Consider the following 15006-nt stretch of genomic DNA (forward strand, 5'->3'; position numbering starts at 1 on the left):
TGAGGCAGTAGTGCTGACCACCAAGCGGCCCTGCCCCCTCAACTGTGGATACTGGAAATCTGAAACAAAAACAGGAAATGCTGCAGAAACTCACCTGCTCTGGCAGCATCTGTGGAAAGAAACAAAGATAGTGGATGCACTGCTAGTAATCTTCCAAGAATCTTTAGATTCTGAGGAAGTCTTGAAGGATTGGAAAGTCATTAATGTGACATCTTTATTTAAAAAGGGAGGGAGATAAAAGAGATCAGTTAGCTTAACACTGGTCATTAACATTATTAATGATAATCATTAATATTAAAATTATTACCTCTTTGAGGAGGTATCAAGCAGAATAGATAAAGGGGAAGAAGTGTGTAGAACATAGAACATAGAACAATACAGCACAGAACAGGCCCTTCTGCCCACGATGTTGTGCCGAACATTTGTCCTAGCTTAAGCACCCATCCATGTACCTATCCAATTGCCGCTTAAAGGTCACCAGTGATTCTGACTCTACCACTCCCACGGGCAGCACATTCCATGCCCCCACCACTCTCTGGGTAAAGAACCCACCCCTGACATCTCCCCTATACCTTCCACCCTTCACCTTAAATTTATGTCCCCTTGTAACACTCTGTTTTACCCGGGGAAAATGTTTCTGACTGTCTACTCTATCTATTCCTCTGATCATCTTATAAACCTCTATCAAGTCACCCCTTATCCTTCGCCGTTCCAACGAGAAAAGGCCTAGCACTCTCAACCTATCCTCGTACGACCTATTCTCCATTCCAGGCAACATCCTGGTAAATCTTCTCTGCACCCTCTCCAAAGCTTCCACATCTTTCCTAAAGTGAGGCGACCAAAATTGCACACAGTACTCCAAATGTGGCCTAACCAAAGTCCTGTACAACTGCAACATCACTTCACGACTCTTCAATTCAATCCCTCTGCTAATGAACGCTAATACACCATGGGCCTTCTTACAAGCTCTATCCACCTGAGTGGCAACTTTCAAAGATCTATGTACATAGACCCCAAGATCCCTCTGTTCCTCCACCTGACTAAGAACCCTACCGTTAACCCTGTATTTCGCATTCTTATTTGTCTTTCCAAAATGGACAACCTCACACTTGGAAGGATTGAACTCCATCTGCCACTCCTCAGCCCAGCTCTGCATCATATCTAAATCCCTTTGCAGCCGACAACAGCCCTCCTCACTATCCACAACTCCACCAATCTTCGTATCGTCTGCAAATTTACTGACTCACCCTTCGACTCCCTCATCCAAGTCATTAATAAAAATTACAAACAGCAGAGGACCCAGAACTGATCCCTGCGGAACTCCACTTGTAACTGGGCTCCAGGCTGAATATTTACCATCTACCACCACTCTCTGACTTCGACCGGTTAGCCAGTTTTCAATCCAATTGGCCAAGTTTCCCTCTATCCCATGCCTCCTGACTTTCCGCATAAGCCTACCATGGGGAACCTTATCAAATGCCTTACTAAAATCCATGTACACTACATCTACTGCTCTACCCTCATCCACATGCTTGGTTATCTCCTCAAAGAATTCAATAAAACTTGTAAGGCAAGACCTACCCTTCACAAATCCATGCTGGCTGTCCCCAATCTTTCCAGATACTCATAAATCCTATCCCTCAGTACCCTTTCCATTACTTTGCCTACCACAGAAGTAAGACTAACTGGCCTGTAATTCCCAGGGTTATCCCTATTCCCTTTTTTGAACAGGGGCACAACATTTGCCACTCTCCAGTCCCCTGGTACCACCCCCGTTGACAGTGAAGACGAAAAGATCATTGCCAACGGTACTGCAATTTCCTCTCTTGCTTCCCACATAATCCTGGGATATATCCCGTTAGGCCCGGGGGACTTGTCTATCCTCAAGTTGTTCAAAATGTCCAACACATCTTCCTTCCTAACAAGTATCTCTTCTAACTTACCAGTCCGTTTCACACTCTCCTCTTCAACAATACGATCCCTCTCCTTCGTAAATACTGAAGAAAAGTACTCATTCAAGACCTCTCCTATTTCTTCTGACTCAATACACAGTCTCCCACTACTGTCCTTGATCGGACCTACCCTCGTTCTAGTCATTCTCATGTTTCTAACATACGCATAAAATGCCTTGGGGTTATCCTTGATCCTATCTGCCAAGGATTTTTCATGCCCTCTCTTAGCTCTCCTAATCCCTTTCTTCAGGTCCCTTCTGGCTATCCTGTATCCCTCCACTGCTCTGTCTGAACCCCGTTTCCTCAACCTTATGTAAGCCTCCTTCTTCCTCTTTACTAGACATTCAACCTCCCTCATTAACCAAGGTTCCCTCACATGACCATTTCTTTCCTGCCTGACAGGTACATACATATCAAGGACACGTCGTATCTGTTCCTTGAAAAAGTTCCACATTTCCACCACATCCTTCCCTGACAGCCTATGCTCCCAACTTATGCTCCTCAAATCCTGTCTTACAGCATCGTAATTTCCCTTCCCCCAATTGTAAAACCTACCCTGTTGCGCGCACCTATCTCTCTCCATAACCAAGGTGAAAGTCACAGAATTGTGGTCACCATCACCAAAATGCTCACCCACTATCAAGCCCATCACTTGTCCCGGTTCGTTACCGAGTACCAAATCCAATATGGCCTCCCCTCTGGTCGGACAATCTACATACTGAGTTAGAAAAGCTTCCTGGACACACTGCACAAACACCGCCCCATCCAATCTACTTGATCTAAAGAGCTTCCAATCAATATTTGGGAAGTTGAAGTCGCCCATGACTACGACCCTGTGGCTTCTGCACCTTTCCAAAATCTGTTTCCCAATCTGTTTCTCCACATCTCTGCTGCTATTGGGGGGCCTATAGTAAACACCCAACAAGGTGACTGCACCTTTTCTATTTCTGACTTCAGCCCATACTACCTCCAAGGGCAGATCCCCCTCAAACTTCCTTTCTGCAGCCGTTATACCATTTCTAATTAGCAATGCCACCCCCCCTCCTTTTTTACCACCCTCCCTAATCTTACTGAAACATCTGTAACCAGGAACCTCCAACAACCATTCCTGTCCCTCATCTTTTCCGTTTCCGTGATGGCCACAACATTGTAGTCCCAGGTACCGATCCACGCCTTAAGTTCACCCACCTTATTTCTGATACTCCTTGCGTTGAAGGAAACGCACTTGAGCCCATCTCTGCGTCCGCAAGTATTCCCTGTCAGTGCTACCTTCTCCACAGCCTCCCTACATTCTTGGACATCCTGACAAACAGCTAGCCTACTTGCTGGACTACAAGTCCGGATCCCATCCCCCTGCCAAATTAGTTTAAACCCCCCCGAAGAGTGCTAGCAAACCTACCCCCCAGGATATTGGTGCCCTTCTGGTTCAGGTGCAACCCGTCCTGTCTGTACAGGTCCCACCTTCCCCAGAATGCAGTCCAATTGTCCAAATACCTGAAGCCCTCCCTCCTACACCATCCTTGCAGCCACGTGTTCAACTGCCCTCTCTCCCTATTCCTTGCCTCACTGTCAACAACCCAGAGATGACGACTCTATCTGTCCTAGCTTTTAGCTTCCAGCCTAACTCCCTGAGCTCCTGAATGACCTCCCCACCCCTCTTCCTACCTATGTCGTTGGTGCCAATGTGTACCACGACTTCTGGCTGCACACCCTCCCCCTTAAGGATTCTGAAGACACGGTCCAAGACGTCTCGACCCTGGCACCCGGGAGGCAACAAACCATCCGAGAGTCTCACCCATGTCCACAGAACCGCCTGTCCGTCCCTCTAACTAGAACACACCCAAATATCAGTCACTTACCTTCCCGACCAGCTCTGCGCTCCAACCTCACTTCTGCCCAGCTCGCGCCGCTCTCTGCTGTGTGTAATGTATTTGGATGTTCCAAAGGTGTTTGGTGAAGTATTACACATTCAGCTATTTAAGATCACAGTCCATTTGCAGGAGGTAGTATATTAACATTGATGGAGGATTGGCTAACTGATAGAAGACAGAGAATTAGCATAAGAGGGACATTTTCAGTGTGGCAACCCATAACTACTGTTTTGTCACAGGGATCACAATTATTTACAAGATATGTTATTGACCTAAAAGGAGGAAAGTGAATGTACGATAGCCACATTTGAGGATGACACAAAAATAGATGATAAGGCAAGTAATGAGGATAATGCAAAGATTCTGGAGATCGAAATAGACAGGTTAATGAGTGGGCAGATGGAATATTGGCACTTGGCAGGTGTAGAAATGTGAGGTCACGCAGCAAGAATACAGGCGCAGAATATTGTTTAATTGGAGAAAGACTGCAACAGAAAAGAGGGATTTGTGGATCCTAATGCACAGTTTACAAAAAGTTAGTATCCAAATTCAGAGCATAATCGGGAAAGCAAATGAAATATTGTTCTTTATTTCAAAGGGAATAGAGCAGTTTTACTAAGTCGGTGCATGGCTCTAATCAGACCAGAGCTAGAATACGGTGAACAGCTTTAGATCCCTTATGTAAGGAGAGATACACTGGCATTGGGGGTGGTCCAGAGAGGGTTCACTAGATCGATACCAGGTATGGACTGGGTTATAAGGAGAGGTTTGGTCAATTGCATTTGTATTCATCGGCATTTAGAAGAGTGAGAGGTGACTTTAATGAAACATGCTAGATTCTTAGGAGACGTGATAGGGTAGATACAGAAATGCTGTTTCCCCTGTGAGAGAGTTAAGGATCAGAGGACATAATCCCAGAATAAAGGATCACTCATTTAAGACAGAGATGAGGAGGAATTTCTTCTTTTTTGATTAGATTAGATTCCCCTACAGTGTGGAAACAGGCCCTTCGGCCCAACCAGTCCACGCCGACCCTCTGAAGAGTAATCCACCCAGACCCATTTCCCCTCTGACTAACGCACCTAACACTATGGACAAGTTAACATGGCCAATTCACCTGGCCAGCACATCTTTGGACTGTGGGAGGAAACCGGAGCACCCGGAGGAAACCCATGCAGACACAGGGGGAATGTGCAAACTCCACACAGACATTTGCCCGAGGCTGGAATAGAACCTGGGACCCTGGTGCTGTGAGGTAGCAGTGCTAACCACTGAGCCACCGTGCTGCCACCACACTCTCTCAGAGAGTGCTGAAAATGTATTGCTGGAAAAGCGCAGCAGGTCAGGCAGCATCCAAGAAAGAGGAAATTCGACGTTTCGGGCATAAGCTTTCTCTCAGAGAGTGGCCAATCTATGGAATTCTTTACCACAGAAGGCTGCAGAGAATGGGTCGCTATGTGTATTCAAGGCTGAGATTGAGATTGACATATTTTTAATCACTAAAGTTATGGGGGGAAAGGCAGAAAAATTGAGTTGAGGATTAACAGATTAGTCATGGTCTCACTGAGAGCAAACTCAATGGCCTAGTCTAGCAGATCACAGCGAACTACATGGCTGAAGGTCTGAAGTCACATATAGGCAAGACCAGACAAGGACGGCAGATTTCCTTTCTGAAAAAGCAGATGATGTAATTTTACAACAACAGATGATAGTTGTCATGGTCACATCACTGAGTCTAATTTGACAATTCTGCATTTACGAATATAAATTCCACTTGCTGCATGCTGGGATTTGAACCCAGGAATTAACCTGGGCTTCTTGATTACTAGTCCAGTAACATTACCACTACACCATCATTTCCTCTTCACCATAAAACAGTGGGTGTGTTTAATCCCTTCAGGGCACCCTTCAAGTGTTCCTATTGTCCACCCACTACAGCCAATTTTGAGTGGCTTTGAGAGACTGGTCTCAGGAAGATGATGAGCCATATAAGAATGATAGAATTCCTACAGCGTGGAAGCAGTCCACACTGATCCCCTGAAAAGCATTCCAGCAGTTTTCTGTTTTAGTTCACAGGATGCAAGTGTCACTGGCCAGTCCAGCATCTATTACCTATCTGTATTTGTCCAGAGGTCAGGTGTGAGTCAACCATGTTGCTGTGGGTCTGGAATCAGAGTCACATGTAGGCCCAGTCCAGGTAAAGATATCAGTTTCCTTCCCTAACAAGCATTAGTGAACTAGATAGGTTTTTCCTGACAATCAATTCATGGTCATCATTAGACTCTTAATTCCAGATTTTCTTCATTGAATTCAAACTCCACCATTTGCCAGCATTTGAACTCAGGTCCCTAGAACATTACTTGGGTCACTGGATTAACAGGTTCAGTGATAATAGAACTAAGGCATTCCCTTCTCTATAATCCTGGATTTCCCAAGGCTAATCCACCTAGCCTGCATATCCCTGGAATTATGGACAATTTAGATGGCCAATCCACCTAGACTATACTGTCCAGCAGAGTTGGTTTTGGATGATGAGCACCTCAATGCTGGGCAAGGTTGGAAGAGGAACCTGCTGTGGAATCATTTTTCTTGCCACTGGATTTGTGGAATCCCGTGACTGCACCAGTAATAGTATTCTTCATTGCCTGCTAATAGGATGTTCAAGTCTCTGGCACAATGACGCTTGCATTTATGTAGCACTGTTCATGTGATTAAAATAACCCACAGTGCTTCACAGAGCTTTCTTTGAGAACTCCAAGTGGAGATATTAGGACAGGTGAAAATCACACAATAACAGGCTCTAGTCCAAAGGTTTATTTGGAAGCACTAGCTTTCTTCATGATGCTCCTTCATAAAGTACCACAGTGACCTGATGAAGGAGCAGAGCTCTGAAATCTTGTGCTTCCAAATAAACCCTTGGAATATAACCTGTTGTTGTGTGATTTTTAATTTTGTCCATCCCGGTCCAACACCGGCTCCTCCACATCTTGCCCAAACAGCTGAACCACAGAGCTAGGTGTTAAGAAAGATTTTAAATTGGAAGACAAACTGAGGATCTTTATGAGGGAATGCCACAACTTTGCGCATTGACAACTAAAGGCTTTTGCCATTGGCAACAAAGCAATGACAACCAGAGGTGTGCAAGAGGCTAGAATTGGAGAGGTCAAAGGGGGCTCTAAGCAATGGGAGATGAGGACAGGTGAGGCCATGGAAGTAATTGATCACAAAGTCAGACATATCAAAATGGGGATGTTGGCAGGCTGGGTGCTAAGGCAGGCCCATGAGAACAGCAACATTGAGTGAATGAGTTCCACACAGGACCAGCTCGGAGGGTCACTGGACCCGAAACGTGAACTCTGATTTCTCTCCGCAGGCGCCGTCAGGCCTACTGAGCTTTTCCAGCAATTTCCGTTTCTGTTTAGAACGAGAAACGTTTTGACACAGAACACCACCACGCCCACAGGAATCAAATAACACACTGGCGGGCTTCACAACCTAAACAATACTGTCGCCGCCCAGTGAGAGTGAGACTTTTGGAAAGAGAGAGTGAAAAAGCTGTGCAACGAAACGGAGGGAGCCCCAACATTTGCAAAAAAATAGTAACTGCTCAGCAACGTTCCCCTGAACGTTGTGTATGACAGGTTCCCTTTGCAGTCCCTTTCTGGTTGCTGTAATCCATGTGTCTTCAATCCCTCTTGTATACAGCCTACTCATTCCCACCACGGTTTCCCCAGATGTTTTGCCAGCGCACACTTCCAGCAGTTCGCAGTGCAGCAACTTCACATCAAATCACACCCAGTGCTTAAATGAACTTGAAAGCCCTGAAGTATTTCAATTCCGGCAAGACAATTAGGCAGGCAGCGAGCATGTCTCTACCAAGATGAACACCTGCTTCTGTGTCTCAGGAATCTAATAAATTAAATCATCCTAAACCCCTCCTATTTTAATCTCAATGCTTTGAGAAGTCATTTGATACCTTTTCAGTTGTACAAACAGGATTATCAGAGACCGCAACCACAGTCAATATAATGAGATAGTGACCAACAAATCCAAAAGAGTGTTTCTTGATATTTTGGATCCAGAAAGTGAGTAGGGTGTGGAGGCTGCTGTTCAATCGAGTGCTCAAGGTTCTGATTCAGTCCCAACAGCTTTGGGTCTTCATTGAAAATCAGAGGCCTAGTGATATTATTAATCCAGAGAAAGAGAAAGTGAGGACTGCAGATGCTGGAGATCAGAGTCAAAACGTGTGGTGCTGTAAAAGCACAGCCGGTCAGGCAGAATCCAAGGAGCAGGAGAGTCAAGCATAAGCTCTTCATCAGGAATGAAGACCAGTTGTGCTTTTCCAGCACCACACAGTTTGACTGTTAATCCAGTGATCCATGTATTGCTGTGGGGATCCAGATTCAAATCCATCTACAGGAGATGGTGGAATGTATATTCAATAAAAATCTGGAATTAAAAGTTTAATGATAACTATTGTTGATTGTTGGAAAAAACCCATCTGGTTCACTAATGCCCTTGAGGATTGGAAATTGCCTTCCTTACCTAGTCTGGGCCTACATATGAATCCAGACCCACAGCAATGTGGTTGACTCTTAACTATCTTCTGGGCAATTAGGAATGGACAATAAATGCTGGTCCAGCCAGAGATCCCCTCATCCCATGAATGAATTAAAAAAAATTATAAATGAAGCACATTTTATTGCTGTTTAGCCTCCATCCAGGCACATCCTTGGCCTAAACTCTCAGGTGGGGTCCACTGTGCTCTGATCAGAGGGCTGGTGAGGATAACAACAAGAGTGGGGGCCATGTTTTCTGTGTCTGCCCTGTCCCTCATGCACAATATTGGGCTGGGTTCAATGGAAGTGGCTCTCTGCTGTCAGGCTGAACTGAAAGCAGGGTCTTTGACTCTGGTGGGGATTGAATGAAGGGACTCTCTGGCACTGAGTCGCATGGGGGTGGAACTGGTAGGAGTAGAATACAGGTAGGGGGCCTAGTCAAACTGCAGCCTCTTCCCCCAAGGGGCTTTGCAACAGTCCCTGGGTTTCACAAGCTGGGGAACGCTTTAATAAATCGGGAGAAGGATTCGCAATGTCATTATCGGAGTTGTTAAATCATCTGAGTGCAACAACTGACTACAATGTGGCCTTTAGAGTGTTTGCAGATGAGGCTGGGAAAACCAATGGGCTGTGATGGACCTCAGAATTGGACTGTCTATGCCCTGCTGAGGAGGCCTTGTTCCGCATACCGTGTTTCCAGAGGCCATTGGCTGATTATTTAAATTAAAATAACATAGGGTACAAAGCAGGTGACCAGCACTGGATCCCGATGCTCATTTGGTGAGCTGGTGCAGACACAATGGACTGAATGGCCTCCTCCTGAGCTCGTTGTGATGGAATTTCCTGATGGAAAGCTCCATCTTTGCTTCACAGAAAAGTGACAAAAACCCACTGAGGAAAGTCAGTTTGAATAGAAAATAACACTTGAACATGCTGGAACACTGCTCTGAGGTAAACAAAACAAGTTGGAGAACAGGTATCATTTACAAATTTAATGGTTATTCCATATGCCCAGGAGGAGATTGTACTGATTAAAAGTAGTTATTTTTATATAGTCCATTCTCTCATCCAAATCTGGATAATTCAAACTCCATTCTTTTTAACTCTAGATTCCCATTTTACTGTCACGTACGTCTGACATTTCCCATCACAACTGGGAAGGCCTGCAGTGATGATCCTGTAGAGTAAACCATGAAGAGACAGTCTAGGCGAGTGACCACTGTAAATTTCTCACATGAAGCATCTCAAATTGGACCCTAAAAATGTCACTTGAAGACAATGGCTGCCTTCTGGGCTCACCCGAATTAATCCAAATATATTTCTATTCATTCATTCATTCTAGCCAGTATTTATGGCCTATCCTTCATTACTCAGGACAATTTAGAGTCAACCATATTGTTTCATGGTCTGGCATCACACATAGGCCAGACCAGGTAATGATGATAGGATTCATCCCTAATACCGAACCATTTGGGCTTTAAACAACAATCCATAGTGGTTATACAGCTGTCATTAAGCTGGCTTTTAATTCCAGTTTTTATTAAAATTGTGCTCAATTTTCACATCGGTCATGATGGATTTGAACTCATGCTCTTGGTACTGACAGTTGGCTCACCTTTTCTTTCATTGTACAACTCACCCTCCTCCTTTCCTGACTAATTTCTGGATAGCACCTCCCAAACCTGTGACTTCTACCACCTGGAAGAACAAGGGCTGAGGTTAGATGCAAATTGTGTGCTTCCCAGTTCGCGTCCAAGGCACACATTATGGGTGCACATGGATTGGAATAGTTCAAGAAGATGCCTCACCACCATCCCCTGAAGAACAGTTAAGGATGGGCTTTCCCAGGATAGCAAATGTCCCTGGGCTTTATGTTCTTGGCTGAAGAGAGTGATGTTGTTGCAACCTATTCCCCAATCATGACAAATGCAAGAGAGCCAGATTTCCAACAATTACAAAAGTGGAAAGGGTACTGATTAACTCGGTTGCAACTCTTTAATTGTTATGACCAAGTCTAACTCTGCTTTGATCAATTCTAGTTCACTGCCTTGGAGAAAGCAAGGGGGAATAATAAGTTCTTTAAGCTACGAGCTAATTCAAAATAGGCACAAGGTTTGAGTGTAAACCATTTGCTTGCTGACATCCTGCATATCAAGATCTAACAAACATAAACAAGCCACTTTGAGAGCGTGAATGACTTGACAGATTTTTTTAAGTATAGATAGAAGCGCAATCAGGATTATTCAGTAAGTATTTCCCAAATGTGGAACGAGTAGACGTTTTATTAAAAAGTTAGACACGTGATTCCACTCCCAGAGCAAAATATGGTTGACACTAAACTAGCCCCTGAAATGACCCAGTGAGGTGCTGTGCTGGAACAAATTAGCACTGCACAGGCACAAGAGGAAGACAACAGCTCCTCGCCAGCTTCCCGGGGCTACTGGGGACGGGCAAAGAGGACCGTGTCCTGGAAAGCACTCCATTGCTCAGTTGCTGAATCCAATTGAGAGAAATCTCAAAGGGGATGAGTAACAAATTGCCAGTTAAACAGACATCCGTGAAAAAAACGTTTAAGAAATTAGACCAAATCTTCCATCTGCTCACACCTTCAAAGCCTTGCCCTCACCCACCAACCCCCCATCAGGTTGACTGTCCAGTGAGAAATCCTTTTGAAACCTGGTGAGTTGGTTTTGGACTAGGGTGGACAAAGTTAAAAATCACACAACACCAGGTTATAGTCCAACAGGTTGATTTGGAAGTACAAGTTTTCAGAGTCTGCTTCTTCATGCGAAGGAGCAACGCTCCGAAAGCTTGTACTTCCAAATAAACCTGATGACTAAAATCTGGTGCTGTGTGATTTTTAACTTTTGAAACTTGGACATTGGTACATTGGGCTGCCTCAGCCCTGAATGTGTTAAAGTATCACTCTATGTGATGAACAAATTGTTTGACTATTGAGGCTGTGTGTTTGAAACATATTAGATTTCTATGCTCAATAGATAGCAGTCTTGTCTTGAAGGTGCTGCCACCTGCAGGGGAACAGCTACACAACAATCGGCTCAACCTCCAGGATTTCGACTGAAGCCTGGGGGAAATTCATCCTCTTGTAGCTACAAGTTAACTAACCACACAGCACAAACCAAACATAGATTTGCCTAAAACCTTAGTTTTGATTTGATTTTATTGTCATGTGTACTCAAGTACTAAGTACAGGAGTATAGTGAAAAGATTAGAATGTCACCACACGAGGCTTCCTCTTAGGTTCAAGCCCAGTCGCTCCAGTCTTTCAGTGTAAGGTAGTTCCGCCATTTTGGAATGGCAGGCAGTGACCAGTGGGGTACTGCAGGGATCAGTGCTGAGACCGCAGCTTTTTATAATATATATTAATGATATAGAAGATGGTATTATTAATAACATTAGCAAATTTGCTGATGATACTAAGCTGGGTGGCAGGGTGAAATGTGAGGAGGATGTTAGGAGATTACAGGGTGACCTGGACAGGTTAGGTGAGTGGTCAGATGCATGGCAGATGCAGTTTAATGTGGATAAATGTATGGTTATCCACTTTGGTGGTAAGAACAGGAAGGCAGATTACTACCTAAATGGAATCAATTTAGGTAAAGGGGCAAGCACCACTAATCCAGAATCATTTCCAGCATCTGCAGTCATTGTTTTTACCTCGTTGATTTTAACCCTATTGTGAATCCTCTTGCAAGGTTGCCTGCCTTGAAGAAGTTTTCCTCCTCTCTCTACAAGAATCTCAGGGAGTCCCTCTCCCACTGCAACTCCTAGGTCATTTCCTCTGCCCTGAAGCTCTTCAACCATGTCGTGAAACAAACTCGGTACCACAGCCACATTTGCTTCCTCAGGGCCTGCCTCCCTAACCAACTCACCCCACACGGACTCCGGACCACCTTTAAACCAGCAGAGTTCGGACCCGAACAGGACAAACAGTACAGACTACAGATTCAAAAACACCAGCAACGGTTCTCCTTCAAGATCCTCCTCTCCACACTTGCACCAATGCGCTGGCACCTAACCTCTCTACAGTCAGCCCTGCTTCAGCTGAGGGCCACACTCTCTCAGAATTGCAAAGGACCCACTCAGTACTACATCCTCAGGAGAATTCATACTCTCAACAAACAGTATTTCAACTCCATCTCAAACATCAAAAACTATAAGTACAACAAACTTTTATCTACCCACCTCCATAACCAGCGCTCCTCAAACATTCCAGAAGATTCCCCTGGCCTCAGAAACTACCCAGACGCCATTAGCCATGCAGCTGCCATCCCCTTGCTGATTGATGATGTCACTTCCGCCCCCCCCATGGCCACTCCCACAACCACTCCCCCCCACAATTCCTCATGCATCACATGTGACATCACTTCCTCCCCTCACATCATCGCTGATGCCACATGCTCAGTGACTTCTGCCACCCTTACTGCCGTGGTCACCACTTCTGCCCCCACCAGCGCCACTCACCTGTATTCTGCTGACACGCCCCCCCCACAGTCACTATCCCCACCCCCCAGAACCCCGAGGGGAACACTACCCCTGCTCATGACTCCACCCCCATTGCCCCCACCATCACACCCACTCCAGTTACAGGCTCCGACCCCACTCCCAGCTCCACATGCACCAGATCCCAGCTCCCAGCCTTGCTGAGTTTTCACCATCCCCCAGACCTCCCCCTCACTGAGGACGAACGATCAGTTCTCAGCAAAGGACTCACCTTCATCCCCCTCCATCCACGCATCAATGAATTTAATACACGCCGTGACATCGAACAATTCTTCCGCCGCCTCTGCCTCCGAGCTTACTTTCACAATCAGGATTCCCACCCACCTTCCGAGGATCCCTTCGCCCACCTCCAACACATTGCATCCACCTGGACGCCCCGCGCTGGCCTGTTACCTGCCCTCGACCTTTTCATTTCCAACTGCCGCCGGGACATTAACCGCCTCAACCTGTCTACCCCCCTCCCCCACTCTAACCTCTCACCCTCACAACGCTCAGCCCTCCAATCCCTCTGCTCCAATCCCAACCTCACCATCAAGCCAGCGGATTACACCACTGAAGCCAAACGCCAACTCGAGGACACTTATTCCTATTGCCCCCTCGACCATGACCCCAACCCCATCACCAAACCATTATCTCCCAGACCACACAGAACTTCATCACCTCAGGAGATCTCCCACCCACAGCTTCCAACCTCATAGTCCGGGAACCTCACACTGCCCGGTTCTACCTCCTTCCCAACATCCACAAGCCTGACCACCCTGGCCGACCCATTGTCTCAGCATGCTCCTGTCCCACTGAACTCATCTCTACCTACCTCGGCACTGTCCTATCACCCCTAGTCCAGGAACTCCCTACATACATTCGAGACACCACCCACGCCCTCCACCTCCTCCAAGACTTCTGTTTCCCCGGCCCCCAATGCCTCATCTTCACCATGGATATCCAATCCCTCTACACCTCCATCTGCCATGACCAGGGCCTCCAAGCCCTCAGTTTTTTCCTCTCCAGACGTCCCCAACAGTACCCTTCCACCAACACACTCATTTGTTTGGCCGAACTGGTCCTCACCCTCAACAATTTATCCTTTGAATCCTCCCACTTCCTCCAGACCAAAGGGGTGGCCATGGGCACACGTATGGGCCCCAGCTATGCCTGCCTCTTTCTTGGCTACGTAGAACAGTCAATCTTCTGTAATTACACCGGCACCACTCCCCACCTCTTCCTCCGCTACATTGATGACTGCATTGGCGCCACCTCGTGCTCCCGCGAGGAGGTTGAGCAATTCATCAACTTCACCAACACATTCCACCCTTACCTTAAATTTACCTGGACCATCTCTGACACCTCCCTCCCCTTCCTGGACCTCTCCATCTCCATTAATGACGACTGACTTGACACTGACAATTTTTACAAACCCACCGACTCCCACAGCTACCTGGATTACACCTCTTCCCACCCTACCTCTTGCAAAAATGCCATCCCGTATTCCCAATTCCTCCACCTCCGCTGTATCTGCTCCCAGGAGGACCAGTTCCACCACAGAATACACCAGATGGCCTCCTTCTTTAGAGACCACAATTTCCCTTCTCACATGGTTAAAAATGCCCTCCAACGCATCTCGTCCACATCCCGCACCTCCGCCCTCAGACCCCAACTCTCCAACTGTAAAAAGGACAGAACGCCCCTGGTGCTCACCTTCCACCCTACCAACCTTCATATAAACCAAATCATCCACCGACATTTCCGCCACTTTCAAACGGACCCCACCACCAGGGATATATTTCCCTCCCCACCCCTTTCCGCCTTCCGCGAAGACTGTTCCCTCCGTGACTACCTGGTCAGGTCCACGCCCCCCTACAACCCACCCTCCCATCCTAGCACTTTCCTCTGCCAGCGTAGGAACAATAAAACCTGCGCCCACACCTCCTCCCTCACCTCTATCCAAGGCTCTAAAGGAGCCTTCCACATCCATCAAAGTTTTACCTACACATCCACTAATATCATTTATTGTATCCGTTGCTCCCGTTGTGGTCTCCTCTACATTGGGGAGACTGGATGCCTCCTAGCAGAGCGCTTTAGGGAACGTCTCCGGGACACCCT

At 46.4% G+C, this 15006-nt stretch overlaps 1 protein-coding gene across 1 annotated transcript in view; it reads right to left on the reverse strand.

The window, feature by feature from the left end:
• Positions 1-12647, reverse strand: part of LOC132831248 (thyrotroph embryonic factor-like) — a 31536-nt gene extending 18889 nt beyond the window's left edge. Inside the window, exon 1 of the mRNA XM_060849261.1 lies at positions 12589-12647. The gene's annotated coding sequence lies outside the window, so the exon portion shown is untranslated. The remainder of the gene's footprint in view (positions 1-12588) is intronic.
• Positions 12648-15006: the final 2359 nt, after the last annotated feature.

Source organism: Hemiscyllium ocellatum, chromosome 33, assembly GCF_020745735.1.
Source record: "Hemiscyllium ocellatum isolate sHemOce1 chromosome 33, sHemOce1.pat.X.cur, whole genome shotgun sequence".
NCBI classification, from domain to species: domain Eukaryota; kingdom Metazoa; phylum Chordata; class Chondrichthyes; order Orectolobiformes; family Hemiscylliidae; genus Hemiscyllium; species Hemiscyllium ocellatum.